The 15,341-nt window shown below is 43.0% G+C and overlaps 1 long non-coding RNA gene across 1 annotated transcript; it reads left to right on the top strand.

The window, feature by feature from the left end:
• Window positions 1–4,837: 4,837 nt before the first annotated feature.
• Window positions 4,838–10,326, top strand: LOC137324248 (uncharacterized). The gene is made up of 3 exons (XR_010963569.1): window positions 4,838–5,011; window positions 8,224–8,416; window positions 10,146–10,326. It is a non-coding gene; the product is annotated as an uncharacterized lncRNA (long non-coding RNA).
• The last annotated feature ends 5,015 nt before the right edge of the window (window positions 10,327–15,341 follow it).

The following is a 15,341-nucleotide window of genomic DNA, read 5'->3' as shown; positions in this document are numbered from 1 at the left end:
CAACACTGATTCACTTCACAATTGACTTTCACCACTTCTTTCAGCCACAGTGCACCTCCCCTTTAAGAGGTGCAGCTAGCCTTTAAGAAGCGTGAGCCACTCATGATATCAGGGACCCCTGCTGATGCATGCAGCTAATCAACAGCGTAGGTAGCGCTGGCTGCACACAGCAAGCATTTAAAACAGCAGGCAGCACGAATGTTATGTGCTGCCTGCATCGCAACGAGTGGGCGCGATCCCAGCACCCGTTTTCGAGGGTTATCCAATTTAACCCCCGATGAGTTAGGACGTGGATTCTGGAATTCCCTCCCTAAACCTCTCCGCCTCTCTACCTCTCTCTCCTCCTTTAAGATGCTCCTTAAAACCTACCTCTTTGACCAAGCTTTTTGTCACCTGTCCTGATATCTTCTTATGTGGCTCAGTGTCAAATTTTGTTTGATAACGCTCCTGTAAATATCTCGGGACGTTTTACTATGTTAAAGGCGCTACATAAATGCAAATTGTTGTTGTATGTTGCTGTCACCTTACGGTGAGTTAGGACATGGATTTTGACCTGTGAGTCACCGCATGTTGAGTTAGAACACAGACTTAGGCTTATGAGTCACCGCAGGGTGAGTTAGAACATAGACTTAGGCCTATGAGTCACCGCATGGTGAGTTAGGACATGAATTTTGGCCTGTGAGTTAGCACACGGTGAGATATCTCGGCCGTGTTATCACAGTTGGGCACAATGCTGAGATCCAGTAAGGGAATATGAGGTAACTCTCCTATTTCTTCCAGTGAATGTTTAGAGAGTAGAATTAGTGAAGGTCTCACACACCAATTTAACTCTCACTCCATTCCACTCCCCATCTAAGCCATGTGAAGCAGGATGGCACCAAATGGAGGCTGTGGTGTCTCGCAGAGAGATAAGAGGGGAATTGAAGAGAGACTGGGGGTAATTTTAATTTTTGACAATAGTGTAAAACAGGCGATAGCGGATCGGCCGCCCATTTTTATAATGTGCGGCTGATCCAACATTACACATTTACACTATCGCCAAAAATTGAAATGACCCACTGAGACGCTTAGGCAGTCCCTGGTGCCTCCTGGTGGCTAGTTACAGGATGTACTGGCTGCAACCGAGCAATGGGCTGTGTCCCCACTGTCTCAGCTCCAGAAATGTCAAAACCAAGGAGATAAAGGAAAATGGCAGACAAAATGTTGAAGCTTCCCCAAGACTAGCCCCATGAAATGAAAGTAAAACAAAAGAGAACTGGGAATGGGTCAGTATCTGACCATTTGGCTTAGGCAATTGTTGCACGACACAGCAAGACTGATCGATAGGAAACGGGAAGAAAGTAACAGATATTCTAAAAAAAAAGGAACATTTAAAGATAACTTTTAATCAGTAATAAGTTGCCAGGGCAAGTGATTTGTTATTGTCTGGATCTACTTAGAAACAGCCTTCGCACTGTCTCCGGGACAGTATCCAGGCAACAAATCATATAGCAAGGATAGAAATCCAGGAGATTTACCATTGGACGAGATGTTGCACAACACCAAATCACTTGCTGAGATGTTAAACGCAGGCCCCGTCTGCCCTCTCAGGTGGACGTAAAAGATCTCATGGCATTATTTCGAAGAAGAGCAGGGGAGTTCTCCTTGGTGTCCTGGCCAATATTTTTCCCTCAACCAACGTCACTAATAAACAAATTATCTGGTCATTATTGCATTGCTGTTTGTGGGATCTTGCTGTGCGCAAATTGGCTGCCGTGTTTCCTACATTACAACAGTGACTACACTTCAAAAGTACTTCATTGGCGGTAAAGCGCTTTGGGACGCCCTGAGGTCGTGAAAGGCTCGATATAAATGCAAGTCTTTCTTTTTATATAATACCATAACTGAAATAATATAGACATGTGACTGAATCTGTTTGCCTCTCCTTTGTCCTATCTTGCTTGTTCTCTTAACCACCTGTATTATAAATGGTAAGTGCAGCAAATTTCTACAGAAGTATAAACAAAGGTATACTTTGAAGTTATAAAAAAGGGTGCGCATTACGTTTAAAAGGACTGCAATGAGCTTCCGATTGACTGTAAAGCTTTATATACAATGCCCCAGTTAGACTGCATGTTTGGTACTGGCGTGACACAATCTTTTGTACTGCACTGATGCCAGGTGTACAATATAATGGTATAGCTTTCACAGAATTGTCACTCGGTTCGGGAAGTGAGACCACCTGTAAGAGGTGGCCACCCATCCCTGAAACGGTAATCAGCTGTATTATCAGTGCGACAGGCATGCAGCTGACTATTTTAGGCTCAGTCACCTTTTAATTTTCTAATAGCGGGTAGATCCGTGAACTTTCCTTCCAACTTCAAAAGTTTCACTGGCAGTCGGAGGCTGTTGAGCAGAGCTTCATGTTTGGATCTGAATACAATCAGCAAGGTCATTGCGTTGGTTCAGTGGTAGCACTCCCACCTCTGAGTTAGAAGGTCATGGGTGCAAACCCCATTCCAGGGATTTGAGCAAATAATCTAGGCATACACTGAGGGAATGCTCCACTGTCAGAGGCGCTGACTCTCAGAAGAGACGTTAAACCAAGGCCCAATCTGTCCTCTCAGATAGACGTAAAAGATGCCAAGGCACTATTTGAAGACGAGCAAGGAAGTTCTCCCAATGTCCTGGTCAACATTTATCCCTCAACTAATATCGCCAAAACAGCTTATCTTGACATTCAACTTATTGCAGTTTGTGGGACCTTGCTGTGTGCAAATTGGTTGCTGTGTTTCTCTCCATTACAACAGTGACTACATTTCAAAAGTACTTCATTGGCTGTGAAACGCTTTGGAGCATCTTCAGGTTGTGAAGGGCACTGTATAAATGCAAGTTCTTCTTTACGCACGCACGGTGCTCTAATTTCCCCAATCAAGAGCAAAGCAAAGAAACAGATTGACCTTAATGGCAGAGATTAAAGGAAAACTTTACATGCTGAGAATTGGAAATAAAAACAGGCAAGGCTGGAAATACACAGAAGACCTGTCAGCATCTGTGTCTAATGAAGAGTCCACACACCGGAAATGTTTACCTGTCTTCTTTCTCGTTACAAATGCTGACGTATTTCCAGAACTTTCTGCCAACATAACTGCCCACTTGCCCTGCTCCCAAGATATGCCAGATACTTTACCACATGAGTTCCTGCCTTCAAGTTCACTAAATACAGGGAGTAACTTATATACCAGTGAGACTTATAGTCTGTTTTGAACAGTACAATCTTAGAAAAAAGGATCATTCTTCACAATTCATTGAATGTAAAAGAGATCTGCTTTTTGTGTTCACTTCTTTATTATCCTTTGATTTTTCCCTGCAATACAATGGAGCAGAATTTAACTTTTCAAGGAATATGTATAAGCATATTCTAATGAGGCAAGCTACATGTTCAAAGCTGAAAGGATGACAGACTTTCATCTGCGAGACAAAAAAAAGGACTCATTTATATATTTTGGATAAGGTTACAATGATACTGTTTGCACACACAGACGCACACAGGATATTAAATAAAAGACAGGCGATAAAGCCCTATCTATTTATTGCTTTAAGCTAACTCAGGTACAAATGTTGGCTGGTCGTTTAGGTTTCCCTAACTGCTTTTATCTGCCATTTTACAACAGGAACTCTTGTACGTGCGCTTGTTTTTTTAAGTATCTGACAGGCTTCACTGTACCTGGTAGACAGTCAACAGGTGCTCGTCCTTCAAAGAGCTGTCAGGTACGGACCCCCACCATTGCCCTCCCCCTTCTCGTCCAGGCTGGTGTTTTCTGCCTATCTGTCAGCTGTCTCAAGTCTGGCTCAATTAGTCTGTTCAGTTAAAAAGAAGAATTTGCTTCATACCAAACAAGAAAACGCACGTGGCAGTTGGAACGAAAAGTGCTGCACATGGTAATGGAGAAGATGGGGGGATTGCAGATGTGAAGGTTCTGCTTCAACTCCTCTGAATGAGGCACACTAACCACAACGCAGAAACTTTGTTTTACATCAGCCTGGCATAGCGCAGCTGAAGTATCTGCGTGCCTTGTAACCGTAAAAACACAGTGAAAGATGTTATTGCAGTGTAATCTTGTTTAGTGTTTGATTACTGAGCGCTTAATTACATTTTCAATCGCTTTGGGTTGTTTTATCATAGCTTTCAGTCTCTTGTGGCTCTTTGAGAGTTCGTTTCATTTTAAATATGTCAGCAATGGTGTATCAATTGAGTGAAGAGGCTGCTTTTACCTTGTGCAAGAGTCTTGCGAGCAGCACTGACTCTTGACCCTCGTGCCCTGTCCTGAAACCTGAAAGTAAACTCGCAGGACTCTTTACCCGGAGAGTGGTAAGAATGTGGAACTCGCTACCACAAGGAGTAGCTGAGGCGAATAGTATAGATGCATTTAAGGGGAAGCTAGATAAGTACATGAGGGAGGAATGAAGAGAAGGATATGCTGATAGGGTTAGTTGAAGTAGGGTGGGAGGAGAGCTCATGTGGAGCACAAACGCCACCATGGAACAGTTGGGCCGAATGGCTTGTGTCTGTTGTTGGCCAGGGGCTGCAAAAACTACTGAGTTTATTCCGAATTGCTAACACTCAGGCAAAAGTAACTTTTGAACTGAAGTAACCTGAAGTTCAGTCACTGGTCTGGGCTGGCTGGAACCGGTTTGAATTAGTTACGTTTCTAAGAGACAAAGGGGATGTGATGAGATACCAGTCCTTATTTAGAAAAGGAGTAATGAGGTAATGCTACCTAACCCCTTGGGACAGAGCCAATCAGGGGATGACACCGACCACTCGAGCAAACCTAAACCAACGGGAGAAAGACAACACAGCTCGAAGAGATAAGACTTGGAATAAGAATGAAGAATTGCAGGCTTGGTGCCAGTGCGAGACTCCGGAGACCAACCATCGCGGAAGTGGAAGACCCTACGTTAGGGACGTGGAGACGACGTCAAGAGAGAGAGAACGGAACGCCTGGCCAGCGTCAGGTCTCCTTTCCGGGTAATATAATATCCTTCCTATTCTGTGACCACTCAGGGAGTGTCAGAGAAACCTAGTGGGTGTGCGTTTAAATCCTAGTTTGGGTATTAAACTGTATAACCTTCTGTAAACTGCATGCCTATATCTAACCAGACATATAAGCTATATGTACATGATCTAACAACGTTAATAAAGCGAAATGAGAATTAAGAGAGAATTGACTATTCTCCTCTTTGTACTAAGCCAAAATCTGTAACCGGTGACCTCCCTCTGCTGTACATTCTATGTAATATGTAATTCTATGTCAGGCTGGTGACCTGAAAGAGCCACAGGTTTTCCCAGTCACGTGGGTCTTGCTAGCCTTAAGGAATCCTTCTGAAGTTTACTTCTGGGTTGTGGCCAGCTGTATGCAACCCTCGTGTTGGGAACCAGTGTCACTAGCACCAGTCTCACGCAAAATAAAAGCAGTCCTATTTTCTTACCCGCCCCTCCACCCCTCAAATTTATCTGCTCCATTCCTGAAGTCACTACTGGGACAGCTCTCCTGTTCCTTCTGCAAGCAATCACACGTGCAAGCCTGAGCAGCATGCATCAGTGTGCTCTTTGACCTTGTCAGTTGTGGCTCAGTTAGTAGCAAGCTTACCTATGAGCCAGAAGGTTGTGGGTTCAAGTCCTACTCCAGGATTTGGGCCTAAAATCTAGGCTGACACTTCAGTGCAGTACTGAATGAGTGCTGCACTGTTGGAGGTCCTGTCTTTTGGATGAGATGTTAAACCAAGCCCTCTCAGGTGGACATATGAGATACCATGGCACTATTTCAAAGAGGAACAGGGAAGTTGTCCCTGGTGTCCTGACCATTATTTATCTCTCAATCCACAGCACTAAAGGACAGATTATCTGGTCATTATCACATTGCTGTTTGTGGGACCTTGCTCTGCGCAAATTGGCTGCCACGTTTCCTACATTACAACAGTGACTACACTTCAAGGGTACATCCCAAAGTGCTTTAAAGACAATTAAGTACTTTTTGAAGTGTAGTCACTGTTATAATGTAGGAAACGTGACAGGCAATTTGTGCACAGCAAGATCCCACAAACAGCAATGAGATAAATGACCAGATAATCTGTTTTTAGTGATGTTGGTTGAGGGATAAATATTGGCCAGGACACCGGGGAGAATGCCCCTGCTCATCTTTGAAATGCTGCCATCGGATCTTTTACGTCCACCTGAAAGGGCAGATGGGGCCTTGGTTTAATATCCCATCCAAAAGACGGACGAACAGGAGAACCCCCATGGAAGTTCAGCCCTCGGGATCAAAAGGAAGTTAAAAACCCATTTATATAAGGAAATATACCGGCACAGGCTCGATGGGCTGAATGGCCTCCTTCTGTGCTGTAACGATTCTATGATTCTATGACATCTTTGTTTTAACCAATTAACCAGTAACAATTAAGAATCTAAGAAGTAAGGAAAAAGAAAAGGCCTTTCAACTCATTTACTTCATTCTGCTGTCTAGGACTATGGAGCGGAACCATTGAAACCATTCTCAACTGTTACCTTGGTTACATGTAGTTTAAATACAGGTAGAGAGGAACATCGTGCTTCCTGCACTACTGGGACTATGAAAATGTCATAATAAGGAGACATCTAGTCAAGGATACATAGAGTCATAAAATGGTTACAGCACAGGAAGAGGCCATTCGGCCCATTGAGCCCATGCCGGCTCTTCATAAGAGCAATCCAATTAGTCCCATTCCCCCGCTCTTTCTCCATAGCCTTGCAGATTTTTTCCCTTCAAGTATTTATCCAATTCCTTTTTGAAAGCCGCGATTGAATCTGCTTCCACCGCCCTTTCAGGCAGCGCATTCCAGATCATAACTACTCAATGCGTAAAAAAGTTTTTCCTCATGTCGCCTTTGGTTCTTTTGCCAATCACCTGAAACCTGTCCCCTCTGGCTCTCGACCCTTCCACCAACGGGAACACTTTCTCTTTATTTACTTTATCTAAACTCTTCATGATTTTGAACACCTCTATCAAATCTCCTCTCAACCTTCTCTGCTCTAAGGAGAACAACCCCAGCTTCTCCAGTCTACCCATAGTTCCGTTAAGTGCAGAGGATTATGAGTAAGTCAACTGTAAAGGTCCTTATCTCAAAAGAAAGTGTAGTTGGCTGTCTGCATTTTTGCCGAACATACTACAGGTGAAGGGCTAGATAGATACTGTGCTGTTTTGCTTTACTTACCTTTGGAAGTGGGGGGCAGGGGGGCGGGGCATGATAGAAATGTTGCAGAACCTTTCCTCAAGAGATTAAATATAACGGGTAGACTCCATGACAGAGTCGATTGCACATGGCCTGTGAAAAGGACACATTTGATGGACCAAATGGTATTTTCTAGTTCTATGCATTCTTATAGTCTTCTGTGTTCCTTTTGTAGAACCATGGATGTGTCCATTTATTTTTGAATGCTTTAACCAACACCTCTGACAGAAATATATTCTATAATTATTCTCAGTTTGAAGTAGTCATTCCTTGCATTTTTCATTACAATGAACTCAATGTTTCCTTAGCTAATAATCATTAACCTTAGTTCTTGACTGATTCACAACAAATAATTTCTACAAATCCACCCACTGATTGTCATCATAATATACTGTTGTCATATTTTGTTATTTGACCATTTTCTGAAGAAAAGATTTGGAAAAAGGAGTTACTTTTAAATGTTTGTTTTTTAAAGTGTATCCATACAAGTTTTAAGGTAGGTGCTGAGATGATGGGTGATTGATATATTAATGAGATGAACTTTGATGCTATCTTCCCAATGCTTTAAATAATAAGCAATTCTGTCTTATCAATGATAAAATACCCCACACCCATTATGTTGGGAAGTCTCTGGACCCTTTTTGACTGTGAACAAAAGGTGACATAAAACAGAGACAAAAGTCTGGGCAGCCAATCAGGTTTTCAAACAGAAAGCTGCAAGGGACAAGCATTGGCCAGACTCTGAGGTAGCATGCAGGAGACTCATTAGGAGTTATTTTATTTAAGCCAATTAAGAAGACCCACTGATGTGGGCAAGAGTGGTGTATTCATTACCTTATACTATTATGCAAAAATAAGTAGTAATCATTGAAATAAGTTAATCTGATCATAACCATCAGTCTATATGTCATGTGAAATAAAGTAGCTTAATGAATTATATCTGACCTCATCATTTTCTTGGTCCATCTTTAGAGAGATTGAAGAAGCAAAACACAAAAACATCTGGTTCAGATCTCAAGGTTGCACCCCTGCATTATGTTATAATATCGTTAGACATTGGGCAGTACAGGCACACCCCTAATCGTAAGACATTCAACTGCTTACGGGAGTGACCAGCACTGCTGTGCCCAAGAGGATATCTAAGGCAGACCTGAACCTTGTAACAGTTAAGTTTTCTCCTTTCTTTCAACACCAGATACTGTAGCTCGCTTATTCTCTCTTCATTGCTCCTTGATTTACAAACTTGGCACAAATACATTTAAGCAGTCAGAGAAACCAATATGGAAGCAAACATGAAACGGATACTTTTTATCTAAAACCTAACAGGTTGGGTTTAACTTTATTTAACAAAAAACTAATTGAAAGGTACAGATAAGTGCTTAGTTGTACAAAATTAGGTTCGATTTTCTGAGCATCAGCTGCTGGCGGAGAGCTTCTAATGCTGGCCATGCACATCGAGAAAATGGTGAGCAGTGTCCCCATGATTCACCACTAATCATGGTTGCTGGATGAAGTGTCCCACCTGCAGTGTGCACTCAGAAACTGCCTCCAGTGTGATAATATACATGAAATGGACTCAAATAGCATGCCGACAGAACATTATGGAATGCCAATATCTGATTGGCATTTAACTGGCAGCTGTTTCACCCTCACTGTAAAGTGGTCATGTATGTTCCTGAAAAGCGAGATCCTGTATACATGGGAACTGTTGGAAGATTAACTCTGGTGTGCAATTTGCTGCACACGTGACACAAATCTCTGAATATAGCAAAATACTCAGTAAAACACAATGCAGAGAATGATCCCATACAGGAGCTGCAGTGTGTGTCCATTATCAGACATCTTCACAACAACAACTTGCATTTATATAGCACCTTTAATGTAGTAAAACGTCCCAAGGTGCTTCACAGGAATGTAATCATACAAAAATTGAGACCGAGCCAAAGAAGGGATATTGGGACAGATGACCAAAAGCTTGGTCAAAGAGGTAAGTTTTAAGGAGGGTCTTAAAGGAGTTGACATGGAGAGGCAGAGAGGTTTAGTGAGCGAATTCCAGAGCTTATGGCCTAGACAGTTGAAGGCATGGCCACCAATGGTGGTGTGAAGAAAGGGGGGAATGGACAAGAGGCCAAAGTTGGAGGATTGCAGAGTTCTTGTAGGGCTGGAGGAGGTAACAAAGATAGGGAGGGGTGAGACTATGGAGGGATTTGAACATGAGGTTAAGAATTTTAAAATGGAAGCATTGGTGGACTGGGAACCAATGTAGGTCAGCAAGCATTGGGGTGATGTATGACATTATTTTATGCTAAATCTCAGAACTGGGAAAACACTCGAGTTGAAATTTAAAACAAACAGGTTAACACCTTTATTAAAATAGCAGACAAAGGAATTTCATTCTAATGTGCTACCACTTTTGTTACAAATATTGCACAGTGTGATTCCAATGCATTTGAGGCAATGTTTGCCTGGTGAAAACTATTTTTAATGCTATAAATTGCAGACGAATACATACCTGGATTGTAACAAGAGGGAATTAATCACAAAAGGAGTGAAATCTACTTGTGGTGTAGTATAAGAAACTGGTCAGTAGATCACAGAAGAGCTTAGGAAACAAAGGACCAGATCTAGCAATAAAAGAGAGAAACAACGAAGGGTAGGAGATGAAGGGGATAAATATACTGCTCTTACTCACAAGCTGAGAAATGCTTTTGTTTTTCAACAATGCTGGAAATGCATTGCAGGTCGATCAACATTCAAAAGAGAAAGGCAGGTTGAGATTGTGGGTGAAACTTGTAAGCTATCTTTCTATAACACGTCTTTGTCAGATGTTGATTGATTTCTATTTTTATCTGCTTTTATTTAAGATTTCCCATCTTCTCTGCTTTGTTTTTCAGCTTTCCGTAGTTAGAAAGGAGCTCAACATCGACTGGTTGCATGATGGAATATTCTGGCCCCATCAAACTAACCACCAGTGTTGTCCATTCTCCACTATTATGTTGACTAATACTAAGAACTGGATATAATTAGAAATGACTGGCTGGCTCCTTTTACTCTTGCAAATGTTAATTCACACCACCAGAGATTAAATTTATAATTTTTTTTGTTTGAATTTATTCCTCTAAATCATCCATACACACAGTTGTAACGAAGAATGAACAAATTACAGGGTACGATAATGTTCCACATGTTACTCCTTAATGTCCCTCAGGTGTCAGCTATGGCTCAGTGCTAGCATTGGTTGCGGGTTCAAGTCCCACTCTAGACACCTTAGCATAAAATCTAGGCTGAGACTCCCAGTGCAGTACTGAGAGAGTGCTGCACTGTCGGAGGTGCCGTCTTTTGGGTGAGACGTTAAACCGAGGCCCTGTCGTCCCTCTCAGCTGGACGTAAAATATCCCATGACGCTATTTTGAAGAAGAGCAGGCAAGTTCTCCCTTGTGTCCTGGCCAATATTTATCCCTCAACCAACATCAGAAAACCGATTATCTGGTTATTATCACATTGCTGTCTGTGGGACCTTGCTGTGCACAAATTGGCTGCCACGTTTCCTACATTACAACAGTGATTACACTTCAAAAGTACTTCATTGTCTGTAAAGCACTTTGGGAGGCCCTGTGGTCATGAAGGATGCTATATAAATGCAAGTTCTTTCTTTCTTTATACATTCCCCAAGATGATATTTAAAAGATTATATATTAGATTCTGTTTAAAGCTTCTGGGTAAATAACGAGACTGACAGAAGTAAATATGGTGCAATAAAATATAATACAATGCCAAAGCAGTTGGATCGGGATAGCAGTAACATTTGAAAGCAGCTGGTGGGAACACTCCAACTCTTCAGCACCTGCCAGCCACTGTGATCCATTCTCTCTTCAGCGTGCAATTAGCAGCTGCAAGTCAGGTGAACTGGCAACAAAGAAAGTAAATGGCTCTAAAAAAATAAAAATGTTTAACGAAAGGTTGACGCATGTTTGCAATAGTTTTAAAAGAGATCCAAATCCTTTCTTCTGGCAGACAATAAAACAGGTAATAAATGTGCTGTAAAATTTTATAGATGGGCCTCACACTATCAGAATATCCATAATGTATCGTACATGCTTTATAACAGAGTACAGTAACCTAGTGGTTATGGTGTTGGACTAGCAATCCAGTGGTTGTGAATTCAAATTCCACTATGGACAGTAGGCTAGCACCAGATAAAAGAAAGCATGAAAGCTGCTGGATTGTCATAAAAACCCAACTGGTTTACTAGTGTTAAGGAAAGCTGCCACCTCTATCCAGTCTGGCCTACATATGATTTCAGACCCACGCTATATGGTTGACTCTTAATGCCCTCAGGGCAACTAAGGATGGACAATATGTTAATTACTACTCTACAGTGTTGAACAAATTAAGACTTGAGTCTACTATTATCCTGAGGTCTCTTTCAACTTCATCCTTAACTATTTCAACAGCATCCTTAGAGGACATACGTTGTCAATATTTTTCCTTCTTATGTGCAGAAAACTTAGAATCATAGAATCATAGAAAGGTTACAGCACGGAAGGAGGCCATTCGGCCCATCGAGTCATTGTGCGCAAGTTTTCTGGCATACTTTCCAATGCACTAAATGTAAATCTTACATTTGGTTATATTAAATTTCTTCTGCCTTTGCTCCGCCTACTTACATAAATTGTCCAACCCATTCTGTAATCTCTGGGCTGTCTCCTCCAGTTCCAATATCCCTCAGTTTGGTATCATTTGCAAATCTGACCAATTTGCATTGAATTTCTGAATCCAAATCATCAATGTAAATTAGTAGCAACACTAGTGGATCCAATGCCAATTCCTGCCCCCCCCCCCCATTCAGTAATTGCCCCCCACTCCATTTTAACTCCTTTAACACGTGCCTGTTGAAATCTCTCCTTTAGCCAATTTCTTATTCATTCCAAGGTTGACTTTGAACTCCAAGTGCTTTGAGCTTAACTAGTAGCCTTTTGTGCAGAACATTGGCAAATGCTTTTTCATAGTCTAGGTACACCAAGCTGAAGGCTTTGCATAGGCCACTTGGAATGCCATTTCCTCAAAAAAGCCAAGGAGGTTGGTCAGGCAGGATTTCCCCTTTTTGAATCCATGTTGACTGTTGTTTACTAGTTTATCATTGTACAGATGATCCTCAAGTTTACATCTGATAATCGATCCTCTGTCCAGTAATGTGTTCAATAGCTACCCTGGCGGCTGCATGGGTCCCATTGCTTCTTTGCTCAGCTGCAGTCGCAATGGTGTTAGAAGCAAGTACTAAAGAGGATGGCTTTGGTCTCAGAGGAGCCATCCCTGTTGTCTGCCTTCTCCTTCAAATAGCCAGGTACAAAGAATTGTCTTAACATGAAGATGTCATGACTGGTCCTCGACATGCATTAATCTGTATGATCCTGTGTTGTTGGTTACCAGCCACTTGCACATGGACAAGTAGAACCCTTTGCACTTTTTGAAGGCCATGGGATCATGCAAAGAAACACAGATGGACACATGGGTGGCATCATTAACACTTAGACTGTGGGGAAATCCGTGCTAAAAAAATAGCACAGGACCCTCTTATTTCGCTGATGGCTTTCCAGTGAGAAAATGATGAAATTGTTTGACCAGATGAACAATACATCACAGGCCCACCTTTTCGTTGCATCTGTGCATCGAAAATTGATTGATGTTGCTGATGTCATTTGTGATAGCTCGGAATGAGCCAAAACATGAATGTCTGGTGCCCTTGACTGCCACAAATGGTGCCATCCCTATGGTGGAAGTCGTCTGCAGATCAGATTCTAGCAGATGGCACAATTCTGCTACCTCTGGTGAAGCATAACCTGTGAAGACAGTTATCCTAGATGCCTTGGTCTGTAGACACAGCTACATTGGTATGGGTGAACAAGGGTGGCCTGCGTTCTGTTGCAAGCAAACTTGGTCTCAAATCACTCCTTTCATCCTTTCTTCCTCCTCCAAATAATACAAAAAGAGAAATATCCATCGGTGTTCCCATATTTAGGTTTTAATTGTAGCAGCGATAAACCTTGCTTTTAAAAATCTGGGACAAGAACCCTCAACACTAAACTGCCAATAAAAAACACAAATACTGGAAAAAAAATCAGCTCTCAAAAACCTGAAGTTAAAGTCCATCTTCATGTATTTTCCAAATAAAAATACGACTGTGCTCTTTTCAACACCGAGGCCCTGAATTCCTGGCATGGCCCCTCCGCTGTCTGAAGAGTGGTGGAGCAGACCCTAAGTTCGCATGAGCGGAGTGTCCCAGAACCTGTCTCAAATTATGCGCAAGGAATTGTATGTTCCACCACATCAAATGCTGCAGAGAAGGACAAGGTGGGCTAATGCAGAGGATGTCACAGAGGATGTCATTTGTGACTTTGGCCAAGGCACAGCAGAAAATTTGCAAAGGAAGCTTTAGGAAAGATCAGCATGGAGCTGGGTGGCAGTGACCCATTTAAGGACCTTAGAGAGGAACGGGACGTTAGAGATGGGATTGTAGTTGGAGAGGACAGGTGGCTCAAGGATGGTTTTGTTGAGCATTTAAAAAATAATTCCACAACTTCCAAAGCAACATTCTTCTTGCCAGTTGGAAAATCCAGTCTATAATATTAAAACAGATTACCTTGTAATATGAATCTCTTTATACATCCGGTGAAGCAAATTGTATATAAACGAAGATCTTATAATGTCTCAACCATATCAATTAAAAAAAAATGCATCATGGTCGCTACATTACCGGAGCAATGAGATCTCAAGTAGGTGACCCAGGTTCAAAACCCAAGTTGTCATTATGATTTGCACATGGTTGAATGACACTGGGGTAAGATTGCCAATTGTGTCGAAGGAAAAAGGAGGTAAAAATTACATTGTGATGCATGTCTTCTGCAACTGTGCAACCTCCCAATGCCTCCCTAACTCGTGTCCCTTCCCTCTTTCGCATGTGGTGATGCATCTAGCTCTCGTGCACAGGAGCAGGTAGTGGTGGTAGGGACAGCCAGGAGACAGCTTGCCAGAGGGCGAGGTCCTCTCCCAGCTCTGCTGAGGAGGACAGAGATGAGGACTTCAGGGGCCCAGCAATGAGAAGAATACTGCTTGCCTCGCACAAACAGCTGTATGAGGTATTGGAAATCCTGTCATTGAGTTTCACCACCATGGCTGAGGGTGTGGAGGAGTCTGCTTCCAGCCTGTGTGGTGTCATCTCCCAAGGCAGCAATACCCTGCAGTCTACCTTGGCGAATGTGACCATCTCCAGGAATGCTGCAGCTGGACTCTCACAATAGGAATCAATGATCACAGCCTTTGCAGCTTTGGTGAAAACTCAAACGGTTGCCATACAGACTCTTCTTGCTTCCAGAATATGTACTGGAAATGGTCCATTCCCTCCAAGATCTTGTCCATGAATTGGCATCCTGAGTTGAAAGTATAATATGATGCTGATAAATTACTGTCTAAACTGCTACCCAAAACCTAAACTTGTCTTTTCTCTCACTGCCCTGTTGTGTATTTAGAATCATAGCGCATGGTTTTGACCCCGATTTTGACGTAATGAGGTCTTTTACTTTTTTTTGTTGATTTGCCTTCCGACTGGCCGGCCTGATTGACAGGCTGGTCTCAGTCAGACAGGAGAGCAGCCAGGGAGAGGACGTGATCAGGTAAGTCTTCAGGTAAGTCTTTGTTTTTATGGATGGGGGGCATGGGCAGGTACAGGGGGGCATGGGTGGGCACAGGGGGCATGGGTGGGCATGGGGGCATGGGTGGGTATGGGGGCACAAGGGCATGGGGACACGGGGACATGGGCAGCACAGGGGCATGGGATGGCACGGAGGCAAGGGTTGGTCCGGGGGCACCGGTGGGCATGGGGGGAGTCAGTCATGGGGGGAGGGATAAGGGGTCAGTCACGGGAGTCATCGCGGGGGTCCGCGATCGTTGGGTGTGTCAGAGATCGAGGGGGGTCCGCAATCATTGGGAAGGGAATCGGGGATCATCGCGGTGGTCCGCGGTCTTTGGGGGGTGGTTGGAGATCGGGGGCGGTCCACGATCATTGGGTGGGGTGTCAGAGATCGGGGGGGGGG

Source organism: Heptranchias perlo, chromosome 8 (assembly GCF_035084215.1).
Source record: "Heptranchias perlo isolate sHepPer1 chromosome 8, sHepPer1.hap1, whole genome shotgun sequence".
Taxonomy (NCBI): Eukaryota; Metazoa; Chordata; class Chondrichthyes; order Hexanchiformes; family Hexanchidae; genus Heptranchias; species Heptranchias perlo.
This window is presented reverse-complemented; position numbering and strand designations above follow the sequence as displayed.